Here is a 12,500-nt window from a genome sequence, read left to right on the forward strand (position 1 = left end):
GAGTTTTGTCGACGGAGTAGCACATCCGTCCATTATTTGCTAATAACTCGATAAATAATAATTGTAGCGAGTTTGGTGTTATGATATATATTGTTAGAAACCGTCTATATTACAGTGATATCACGTCGAAAATCGTCTAGGACCGATAGGGAAAAAGTTTCCTCTTGGCGGTGGGACTTAGAAAAATTTCCAGAGTTTTGTCGACGGAGTAGCACATCCGTCCATTATTTGCTAATAACTCGATAAATAATAATTGTAGCGAGTTTGGTGTTATGATATATATTGTTAGAAACCGTCTATATTACAGTGATATCACGTCGAAAATCGTCTAGGACCGATAGGGAAAAAGTTTCCTCTTGGCGGTGGGACTTAGAAAAATTTTCGTCGAACGTCCGACGGAGTAGCACATCCGTCCATTATTTGCTAATAACTCGATAAATAATAATTGTAGCGAGTTTGGTGTTATGATATATATTGTTAGAAACCGTCTATATTACAGTGATATCACGTCGAAAATCGTCTAGGACCGATACGGAAAAAGTTTCCTCTTGGCGGTGGGACTTAGAAAAATTTTCGTCGAACGTCCGACGGAGTAGCACATCCGTCCATTATTTGCTAATAACTCGATAAATAATAATTGTAGCGAGTTTGGTGTTATGATATATATTGTTAGAAACCGTCTATATTACAGTGATATCACGTCGAAAATCGTCTAGGACCGATAGGGAAAAAGTTTCCTCTTGGCGGTGGGACTTAGAAAAATTTTCGTCGAACGTCCGACGGAGTAGCACATCCGTCCATTATTTGCTAATAACTCGATAAATAATAATTGTAGCGAGTTTGGTGTTATGATATATATTGTTAGAAACCGTCTATATTACAGTGATATCACGTCGAAAATCGTCTAGGACCGATAGGGAAAAAGTTTCCTCTTGGCGGTGGGACTTAGAAAAATTTCCAGAGTTTTGTCGACGGAGTAGCACATCCGTCCATTATTTGCTAATAACTCGATAAATAATAATTGTAGCGAGTTTGGTGTTATGATATATATTGTTAGAAACCGTCTATATTACAGTGATATCACGTCGAAAATCGTCTAGGACCGATACGGAAAAAGTTTCCTCTTAGCGGTGGGACTTAGAAAAATTTCCAGAGTTTTGTCGACGGAGTAGCACATCCGTCCATTATTTGCTAATAACTCGATAAATAATAATTGTAGCGAGTTTGGTGTTATGATATATATTGTTAGAAACCGTCTATATTACAGTGATATCACGTCGAAAATCGTCTAGGACCGATAGGGAAAAAGTTTCCTCTTGGCGGTGGGACTTAGAAAAATTTCCAGAGTTTTGTCGACGGAGTAGCACATCCGTCCATTATTTGCTAATAACTCGATAAATAATAATTGTAGCGAGTTTGGTGTTATGATATATATTGTTAGAAACCGTCTATATTACAGTGATATCACGTCGAAAATCGTCTAGGACCGATACGGAAAAAGTTTCCTCTTAGCGGTGGGACTTAGAAAAATTTCCAGAGTTTTGTCGACGGAGTAGCACATCCGTCCATTATTTGCTAATAACTCGATAAATAATAATTGTAGCGAGTTTGGTGTTATGATACATATTGTTAGAAACCGTCTATATTACAGTGATATCACGTCGAAAATCGTCTAGGACCGATACGGAAAAAGTTTCCTCTTAGCGGTGGGACTTAGAAAAATTTTCGTCGAACGTCCGACGGAGTAGCACATCCGTCCATTATTTGCTAATAACTCGATAAATAATAATTGTAGCGAGTTTGGTGTTATGATATATATTGTTAGAAACCGTCTATATTACAGTGATATCACGTCGAAAATCGTCTAGGACCGATACGGAAAAAGTTTCCTCTTGGCGGTGGGACTTAGAAAAATTTTCGTCGAACGTCCGACGGAGTAGCACATCCGTCCATTATTTGCTAATAACTCGATAAATAATAATTGTAGCGAGTTTGGTGTTATGATATATATTGTTAGAAACCGTCTATATTACAGTGATATCACGTCGAAAATCGTCTAGGACCGATAGGGAAAAAGTTTCCTCTTGGCGGTGGGACTTAGAAAAATTTTCGTCGAACGTCCGACGGAGTAGCACATCCGTCCATTATTTGCTAATAACTCGATAAATAATAATTGTAGCGAGTTTGGTGTTATGATATATATTGTTAGAAACCGTCTATATTACAGTGATATCACGTCGAAAATCGTCTAGGACCGATAGGGAAAAAGTTTCCTCTTGGCGGTGGGACTTAGAAAAATTTCCAGAGTTTTGTCGACGGAGTAGCACATCCGTCCATTATTTGCTAATAACTCGATAAATAATAATTGTAGCGAGTTTGGTGTTATGATATATATTGTTAGAAACCGTCTATATTACAGTGATATCACGTCGAAAATCGTCTAGGACCGATACGGAAAAAGTTTCCTCTTAGCGGTGGGACTTAGAAAAATTTCCAGAGTTTTGTCGACGGAGTAGCACATCCGTCCATTATTTGCTAATAACTCGATAAATAATAATTGTAGCGAGTTTGGTGTTATGATATATATTGTTAGAAACCGTCTATATTACAGTGATATCACGTCGAAAATCGTCTAGGACCGATAGGGAAAAAGTTTCCTCTTGGCGGTGGGACTTAGAAAAATTTCCAGAGTTTTGTCGACGGAGTAGCACATCCGTCCATTATTTGCTAATAACTCGATAAATAATAATTGTAGCGAGTTTGGTGTTATGATATATATTGTTAGAAACCGTCTATATTACAGTGATATCACGTCGAAAATCGTCTAGGACCGATACGGAAAAAGTTTCCTCTTGGCGGTGGGACTTAGAAAAATTTCCAGAGTTTTGTCGACGGAGTAGCACATCCGTCCATTATTTGCTAATAACTCGATAAATAATAATTGTAGCGAGTTTGGTGTTATGATATATATTGTTAGAAACCGTCTATATTACAGTGATATCACGTCGAAAATCGTCTAGGACCGATACGGAAAAAGTTTCCTCTTAGCGGTGGGACTTAGAAAAATTTCCAGAGTTTTGTCGACGGAGTAGCACATCCGTCCATTATTTGCTAATAACTCGATAAATAATAATTGTAGCGAGTTTGGTGTTATGATACATATTGTTAGAAACCGTCTATATTACAGTGATATCACGTCGAAAATCGTCTAGGACCGATACGGAAAAAGTTTCCTCTTAGCGGTGGGACTTAGAAAAATTTTCGTCGAACGTCCGACGGAGTAGCACATCCGTCCATTATTTGCTAATAACTCGATAAATAATAATTGTAGCGAGTTTGGTGTTATGATATATATTGTTAGAAACCGTCTATATTACAGTGATATCACGTCGAAAATCGTCTAGGACCGATACGGAAAAAGTTTCCTCTTGGCGGTGGGACTTAGAAAAATTTTCGTCGAACGTCCGACGGAGTAGCACATCCGTCCATTATTTGCTAATAACTCGATAAATAATAATTGTAGCGAGTTTGGTGTTATGATATATATTGTTAGAAACCGTCTATATTACAGTGATATCACGTCGAAAATCGTCTAGGACCGATAGGGAAAAAGTTTCCTCTTGGCGGTGGGACTTAGAAAAATTTTCGTCGAACGTCCGACGGAGTAGCACATCCGTCCATTATTTGCTAATAACTCGATAAATAATAATTGTAGCGAGTTTGGTGTTATGATATATATTGTTAGAAACCGTCTATATTACAGTGATATCACGTCGAAAATCGTCTAGGACCGATAGGGAAAAAGTTTCCTCTTGGCGGTGGGACTTAGAAAAATTTCCAGAGTTTTGTCGACGGAGTAGCACATCCGTCCATTATTTGCTAATAACTCGATAAATAATAATTGTAGCGAGTTTGGTGTTATGATATATATTGTTAGAAACCGTCTATATTACAGTGATATCACGTCGAAAATCGTCTAGGACCGATACGGAAAAAGTTTCCTCTTAGCGGTGGGACTTAGAAAAATTTCCAGAGTTTTGTCGACGGAGTAGCACATCCGTCCATTATTTGCTAATAACTCGATAAATAATAATTGTAGCGAGTTTGGTGTTATGATATATATTGTTAGAAACCGTCTATATTACAGTGATATCACGTCGAAAATCGTCTAGGACCGATAGGGAAAAAGTTTCCTCTTGGCGGTGGGACTTAGAAAAATTTCCAGAGTTTTGTCGACGGAGTAGCACATCCGTCCATTATTTGCTAATAACTCGATAAATAATAATTGTAGCGAGTTTGGTGTTATGATATATATTGTTAGAAACCGTCTATATTACAGTGATATCACGTCGAAAATCGTCTAGGACCGATACGGAAAAAGTTTCCTCTTGGCGGTGGGACTTAGAAAAATTTCCAGAGTTTTGTCGACGGAGTAGCACATCCGTCCATTATTTGCTAATAACTCGATAAATAATAATTGTAGCGAGTTTGGTGTTATGATATATATTGTTAGAAACCGTCTATATTACAGTGATATCACGTCGAAAATCGTCTAGGACCGATAGGGAAAAAGTTTCCTCTTGGCGGTGGGACTTAGAAAAATTTCCAGAGTTTTGTCGACGGAGTAGCACATCCGTCCATTATTTGCTAATAACTCGATAAATAATAATTGTAGCGAGTTTGGTGTTATGATACATATTGTTAGAAACCGTCTATATTACAGTGATATCACGTCGAAAATCGTCTAGGACCGATACGGAAAAAGTTTCCTCTTAGCGGTGGGACTTAGAAAAATTTTCGTCGAACGTCCGACGGAGTAGCACATCCGTCCATTATTTGCTAATAACTCGATAAATAATAATTGTAGCGAGTTTGGTGTTATGATATATATTGTTAGAAACCGTCTATATTACAGTGATATCACGTCGAAAATCGTCTAGGACCGATACGGAAAAAGTTTCCTCTTAGCGGTGGGACTTAGAAAAATTTCCAGAGTTTTGTCGACGGAGTAGCACATCCGTCCATTATTTGCTAATAACTCGATAAATAATAATTGTAGCGAGTTTGGTGTTATGATACATATTGTTAGAAACCGTCTATATTACAGTGATATCACGTCGAAAATCGTCTAGGACCGATACGGAAAAAGTTTCCTCTTAGCGGTGGGACTTAGAAAAATTTTCGTCGAACGTCCGACGGAGTAGCACATCCGTCCATTATTTGCTAATAACTCGATAAATAATAATTGTAGCGAGTTTGGTGTTATGATATATATTGTTAGAAACCGTCTATATTACAGTGATATCACGTCGAAAATCGTCTAGGACCGATACGGAAAAAGTTTCCTCTTGGCGGTGGGACTTAGAAAAATTTTCGTCGAACGTCCGACGGAGTAGCACATCCGTCCATTATTTGCTAATAACTCGATAAATAATAATTGTAGCGAGTTTGGTGTTATGATATATATTGTTAGAAACCGTCTATATTACAGTGATATCACGTCGAAAATCGTCTAGGACCGATAGGGAAAAAGTTTCCTCTTGGCGGTGGGACTTAGAAAAATTTTCGTCGAACGTCCGACGGAGTAGCACATCCGTCCATTATTTGCTAATAACTCGATAAATAATAATTGTAGCGAGTTTGGTGTTATGATATATATTGTTAGAAACCGTCTATATTACAGTGATATCACGTCGAAAATCGTCTAGGACCGATAGGGAAAAAGTTTCCTCTTGGCGGTGGGACTTAGAAAAATTTCCAGAGTTTTGTCGACGGAGTAGCACATCCGTCCATTATTTGCTAATAACTCGATAAATAATAATTGTAGCGAGTTTGGTGTTATGATATATATTGTTAGAAACCGTCTATATTACAGTGATATCACGTCGAAAATCGTCTAGGACCGATACGGAAAAAGTTTCCTCTTAGCGGTGGGACTTAGAAAAATTTCCAGAGTTTTGTCGACGGAGTAGCACATCCGTCCATTATTTGCTAATAACTCGATAAATAATAATTGTAGCGAGTTTGGTGTTATGATATATATTGTTAGAAACCGTCTATATTACAGTGATATCACGTCGAAAATCGTCTAGGACCGATAGGGAAAAAGTTTCCTCTTGGCGGTGGGACTTAGAAAAATTTCCAGAGTTTTGTCGACGGAGTAGCACATCCGTCCATTATTTGCTAATAACTCGATAAATAATAATTGTAGCGAGTTTGGTGTTATGATATATATTGTTAGAAACCGTCTATATTACAGTGATATCACGTCGAAAATCGTCTAGGACCGATACGGAAAAAGTTTCCTCTTGGCGGTGGGACTTAGAAAAATTTCCAGAGTTTTGTCGACGGAGTAGCACATCCGTCCATTATTTGCTAATAACTCGATAAATAATAATTGTAGCGAGTTTGGTGTTATGATATATATTGTTAGAAACCGTCTATATTACAGTGATATCACGTCGAAAATCGTCTAGGACCGATAGGGAAAAAGTTTCCTCTTGGCGGTGGGACTTAGAAAAATTTCCAGAGTTTTGTCGACGGAGTAGCACATCCGTCCATTATTTGCTAATAACTCGATAAATAATAATTGTAGCGAGTTTGGTGTTATGATATATATTGTTAGAAACCGTCTATATTACAGTGATATCACGTCGAAAATCGTCTAGGACCGATAGGGAAAAAGTTTCCTCTTGGCGGTGGGACTTAGAAAAATTTTCGTCGAACGTCCGACGGAGTAGCACATCCGTCCATTATTTGCTAATAACTCGATAAATAATAATTGTAGCGAGTTTGGTGTTATGATATATATTGTTAGAAACCGTCTATATTACAGTGATATCACGTCGAAAATCGTCTAGGACCGATACGGAAAAAGTTTCCTCTTGGCGGTGGGACTTAGAAAAATTTTCGTCGAACGTCCGACGGAGTAGCACATCCGTCCATTATTTGCTAATAACTCGATAAATAATAATTGTAGCGAGTTTGGTGTTATGATATATATTGTTAGAAACCGTCTATATTACAGTGATATCACGTCGAAAATCGTCTAGGACCGATACGGAAAAAGTTTCCTCTTAGCGGTGGGACTTAGAAAAATTTCCAGAGTTTTGTCGACGGAGTAGCACATCCGTCCATTATTTGCTAATAACTCGATAAATAATAATTGTAGCGAGTTTGGTGTTATGATATATATTGTTAGAAACCGTCTATATTACAGTGATATCACGTCGAAAATCGTCTAGGACCGATAGGGAAAAAGTTTCCTCTTGGCGGTGGGACTTAGAAAAATTTCCAGAGTTTTGTCGACGGAGTAGCACATCCGTCCATTATTTGCTAATAACTCGATAAATAATAATTGTAGCGAGTTTGGTGTTATGATATATATTGTTAGAAACCGTCTATATTACAGTGATATCACGTCGAAAATCGTCTAGGACCGATAGGGAAAAAGTTTCCTCTTGGCGGTGGGACTTAGAAAAATTTTCGTCGAACGTCCGACGGAGTAGCACATCCGTCCATTATTTGCTAATAACTCGATAAATAATAATTGTAGCGAGTTTGGTGTTATGATATATATTGTTAGAAACCGTCTATATTACAGTGATATCACGTCGAAAATCGTCTAGGACCGATACGGAAAAAGTTTCCTCTTGGCGGTGGGACTTAGAAAAATTTCCAGAGTTTTGTCGACGGAGTAGCACATCCGTCCATTATTTGCTAATAACTCGATAAATAATAATTGTAGCGAGTTTGGTGTTATGATATATATTGTTAGAAACCGTCTATATTACAGTGATATCACGTCGAAAATCGTCTAGGACCGATAGGGAAAAAGTTTCCTCTTGGCGGTGGGACTTAGAAAAATTTCCAGAGTTTTGTCGACGGAGTAGCACATCCGTCCATTATTTGCTAATAACTCGATAAATAATAATTGTAGCGAGTTTGGTGTTATGATACATATTGTTAGAAACCGTCTATATTACAGTGATATCACGTCGAAAATCGTCTAGGACCGATACGGAAAAAGTTTCCTCTTAGCGGTGGGACTTAGAAAAATTTTCGTCGAACGTCCGACGGAGTAGCACATCCGTCCATTATTTGCTAATAACTCGATAAATAATAATTGTAGCGAGTTTGGTGTTATGATATATATTGTTAGAAACCGTCTATATTACAGTGATATCACGTCGAAAATCGTCTAGGACCGATACGGAAAAAGTTTCCTCTTAGCGGTGGGACTTAGAAAAATTTCCAGAGTTTTGTCGACGGAGTAGCACATCCGTCCATTATTTGCTAATAACTCGATAAATAATAATTGTAGCGAGTTTGGTGTTATGATACATATTGTTAGAAACCGTCTATATTACAGTGATATCACGTCGAAAATCGTCTAGGACCGATAGGGAAAAAGTTTCCTCTTGGCGGTGGGACTTAGAAAAATTTCCAGAGTTTTGTCGACGGAGTAGCACATCCGTCCATTATTTGCTAATAACTCGATAAATAATAATTGTAGCGAGTTTGGTGTTATGATATATATTGTTAGAAACCGTCTATATTACAGTGATATCACGTCGAAAATCGTCTAGGACCGATAGGGAAAAAGTTTCCTCTTGGCGGTGGGACTTAGAAAAATTTTCGTCGAACGTCCGACGGAGTAGCACATCCGTCCATTATTTGCTAATAACTCGATAAATAATAATTGTAGCGAGTTTGGTGTTATGATATATATTGTTAGAAACCGTCTATATTACAGTGATATCACGTCGAAAATCGTCTAGGACCGATACGGAAAAAGTTTCCTCTTGGCGGTGGGACTTAGAAAAATTTTCGTCGAACGTCCGACGGAGTAGCACATCCGTCCATTATTTGCTAATAACTCGATAAATAATAATTGTAGCGAGTTTGGTGTTATGATATATATTGTTAGAAACCGTCTATATTACAGTGATATCACGTCGAAAATCGTCTAGGACCGATACGGAAAAAGTTTCCTCTTAGCGGTGGGACTTAGAAAAATTTCCAGAGTTTTGTCGACGGAGTAGCACATCCGTCCATTATTTGCTAATAACTCGATAAATAATAATTGTAGCGAGTTTGGTGTTATGATATATATTGTTAGAAACCGTCTATATTACAGTGATATCACGTCGAAAATCGTCTAGGACCGATAGGGAAAAAGTTTCCTCTTGGCGGTGGGACTTAGAAAAATTTCCAGAGTTTTGTCGACGGAGTAGCACATCCGTCCATTATTTGCTAATAACTCGATAAATAATAATTGTAGCGAGTTTGGTGTTATGATATATATTGTTAGAAACCGTCTATATTACAGTGATATCACGTCGAAAATCGTCTAGGACCGATAGGGAAAAAGTTTCCTCTTGGCGGTGGGACTTAGAAAAATTTTCGTCGAACGTCCGACGGAGTAGCACATCCGTCCATTATTTGCTAATAACTCGATAAATAATAATTGTAGCGAGTTTGGTGTTATGATATATATTGTTAGAAACCGTCTATATTACAGTGATATCACGTCGAAAATCGTCTAGGACCGATACGGAAAAAGTTTCCTCTTGGCGGTGGGACTTAGAAAAATTTCCAGAGTTTTGTCGACGGAGTAGCACATCCGTCCATTATTTGCTAATAACTCGATAAATAATAATTGTAGCGAGTTTGGTGTTATGATATATATTGTTAGAAACCGTCTATATTACAGTGATATCACGTCGAAAATCGTCTAGGACCGATAGGGAAAAAGTTTCCTCTTGGCGGTGGGACTTAGAAAAATTTCCAGAGTTTTGTCGACGGAGTAGCACATCCGTCCATTATTTGCTAATAACTCGATAAATAATAATTGTAGCGAGTTTGGTGTTATGATACATATTGTTAGAAACCGTCTATATTACAGTGATATCACGTCGAAAATCGTCTAGGACCGATACGGAAAAAGTTTCCTCTTAGCGGTGGGACTTAGAAAAATTTTCGTCGAACGTCCGACGGAGTAGCACATCCGTCCATTATTTGCTAATAACTCGATAAATAATAATTGTAGCGAGTTTGGTGTTATGATATATATTGTTAGAAACCGTCTATATTACAGTGATATCACGTCGAAAATCGTCTAGGACCGATACGGAAAAAGTTTCCTCTTGGCGGTGGGACTTAGAAAAATTTTCGTCGAACGTCCGACGGAGTAGCACATCCGTCCATTATTTGCTAATAACTCGATAAATAATAATTGTAGCGAGTTTGGTGTTATGATATATATTGTTAGAAACCGTCTATATTACAGTGATATCACGTCGAAAATCGTCTAGGACCGATAGGGAAAAAGTTTCCTCTTGGCGGTGGGACTTAGAAAAATTTTCGTCGAACGTCCGACGGAGTAGCACATCCGTCCATTATTTGCTAATAACTCGATAAATAATAATTGTAGCGAGTTTGGTGTTATGATATATATTGTTAGAAACCGTCTATATTACAGTGATATCACGTCGAAAATCGTCTAGGACCGATAGGGAAAAAGTTTCCTCTTGGCGGTGGGACTTAGAAAAATTTCCAGAGTTTTGTCGACGGAGTAGCACATCCGTCCATTATTTGCTAATAACTCGATAAATAATAATTGTAGCGAGTTTGGTGTTATGATATATATTGTTAGAAACCGTCTATATTACAGTGATATCACGTCGAAAATCGTCTAGGACCGATACGGAAAAAGTTTCCTCTTAGCGGTGGGACTTAGAAAAATTTCCAGAGTTTTGTCGACGGAGTAGCACATCCGTCCATTATTTGCTAATAACTCGATAAATAATAATTGTAGCGAGTTTGGTGTTATGATATATATTGTTAGAAACCGTCTATATTACAGTGATATCACGTCGAAAATCGTCTAGGACCGATAGGGAAAAAGTTTCCTCTTGGCGGTGGGACTTAGAAAAATTTCCAGAGTTTTGTCGACGGAGTAGCACATCCGTCCATTATTTGCTAATAACTCGATAAATAATAATTGTAGCGAGTTTGGTGTTATGATATATATTGTTAGAAACCGTCTATATTACAGTGATATCACGTCGAAAATCGTCTAGGACCGATACGGAAAAAGTTTCCTCTTGGCGGTGGGACTTAGAAAAATTTCCAGAGTTTTGTCGACGGAGTAGCACATCCGTCCATTATTTGCTAATAACTCGATAAATAATAATTGTAGCGAGTTTGGTGTTATGATATATATTGTTAGAAACCGTCTATATTACAGTGATATCACGTCGAAAATCGTCTAGGACCGATAGGGAAAAAGTTTCCTCTTGGCGGTGGGACTTAGAAAAATTTCCAGAGTTTTGTCGACGGAGTAGCACATCCGTCCATTATTTGCTAATAACTCGATAAATAATAATTGTAGCGAGTTTGGTGTTATGATACATATTGTTAGAAACCGTCTATATTACAGTGATATCACGTCGAAAATCGTCTAGGACCGATACGGAAAAAGTTTCCTCTTAGCGGTGGGACTTAGAAAAATTTTCGTCGAACGTCCGACGGAGTAGCACATCCGTCCATTATTTGCTAATAACTCGATAAATAATAATTGTAGCGAGTTTGGTGTTATGATATATATTGTTAGAAACCGTCTATATTACAGTGATATCACGTCGAAAATCGTCTAGGACCGATACGGAAAAAGTTTCCTCTTAGCGGTGGGACTTAGAAAAATTTCCAGAGTTTTGTCGACGGAGTAGCACATCCGTCCATTATTTGCTAATAACTCGATAAATAATAATTGTAGCGAGTTTGGTGTTATGATACATATTGTTAGAAACCGTCTATATTACAGTGATATCACGTCGAAAATCGTCTAGGACCGATACGGAAAAAGTTTCCTCTTAGCGGTGGGACTTAGAAAAATTTTCGTCGAACGTCCGACGGAGTAGCACATCCGTCCATTATTTGCTAATAACTCGATAAATAATAATTGTAGCGAGTTTGGTGTTATGATATATATTGTTAGAAACCGTCTATATTACAGTGATATCACGTCGAAAATCGTCTAGGACCGATACGGAAAAAGTTTCCTCTTGGCGGTGGGACTTAGAAAAATTTTCGTCGAACGTCCGACGGAGTAGCACATCCGTCCATTATTTGCTAATAACTCGATAAATAATAATTGTAGCGAGTTTGGTGTTATGATATATATTGTTAGAAACCGTCTATATTACAGTGATATCACGTCGAAAATCGTCTAGGACCGATAGGGAAAAAGTTTCCTCTTGGCGGTGGGACTTAGAAAAATTTTCGTCGAACGTCCGACGGAGTAGCACATCCGTCCATTATTTGCTAATAACTCGATAAATAATAATTGTAGCGAGTTTGGTGTTATGATATATATTGTTAGAAACCGTCTATATTACAGTGATATCACGTCGAAAATCGTCTAGGACCGATAGGGAAAAAGTTTCCTCTTGGCGGTGGGACTTAGAAAAATTTCCAGAGTTTTGTCGACGGAGTAG

Source organism: Halictus rubicundus, unplaced genomic scaffold (genome assembly GCF_050948215.1).
Source record: "Halictus rubicundus isolate RS-2024b unplaced genomic scaffold, iyHalRubi1_principal scaffold0571, whole genome shotgun sequence".
Classification (NCBI taxonomy): domain Eukaryota; kingdom Metazoa; phylum Arthropoda; class Insecta; order Hymenoptera; family Halictidae; genus Halictus; species Halictus rubicundus.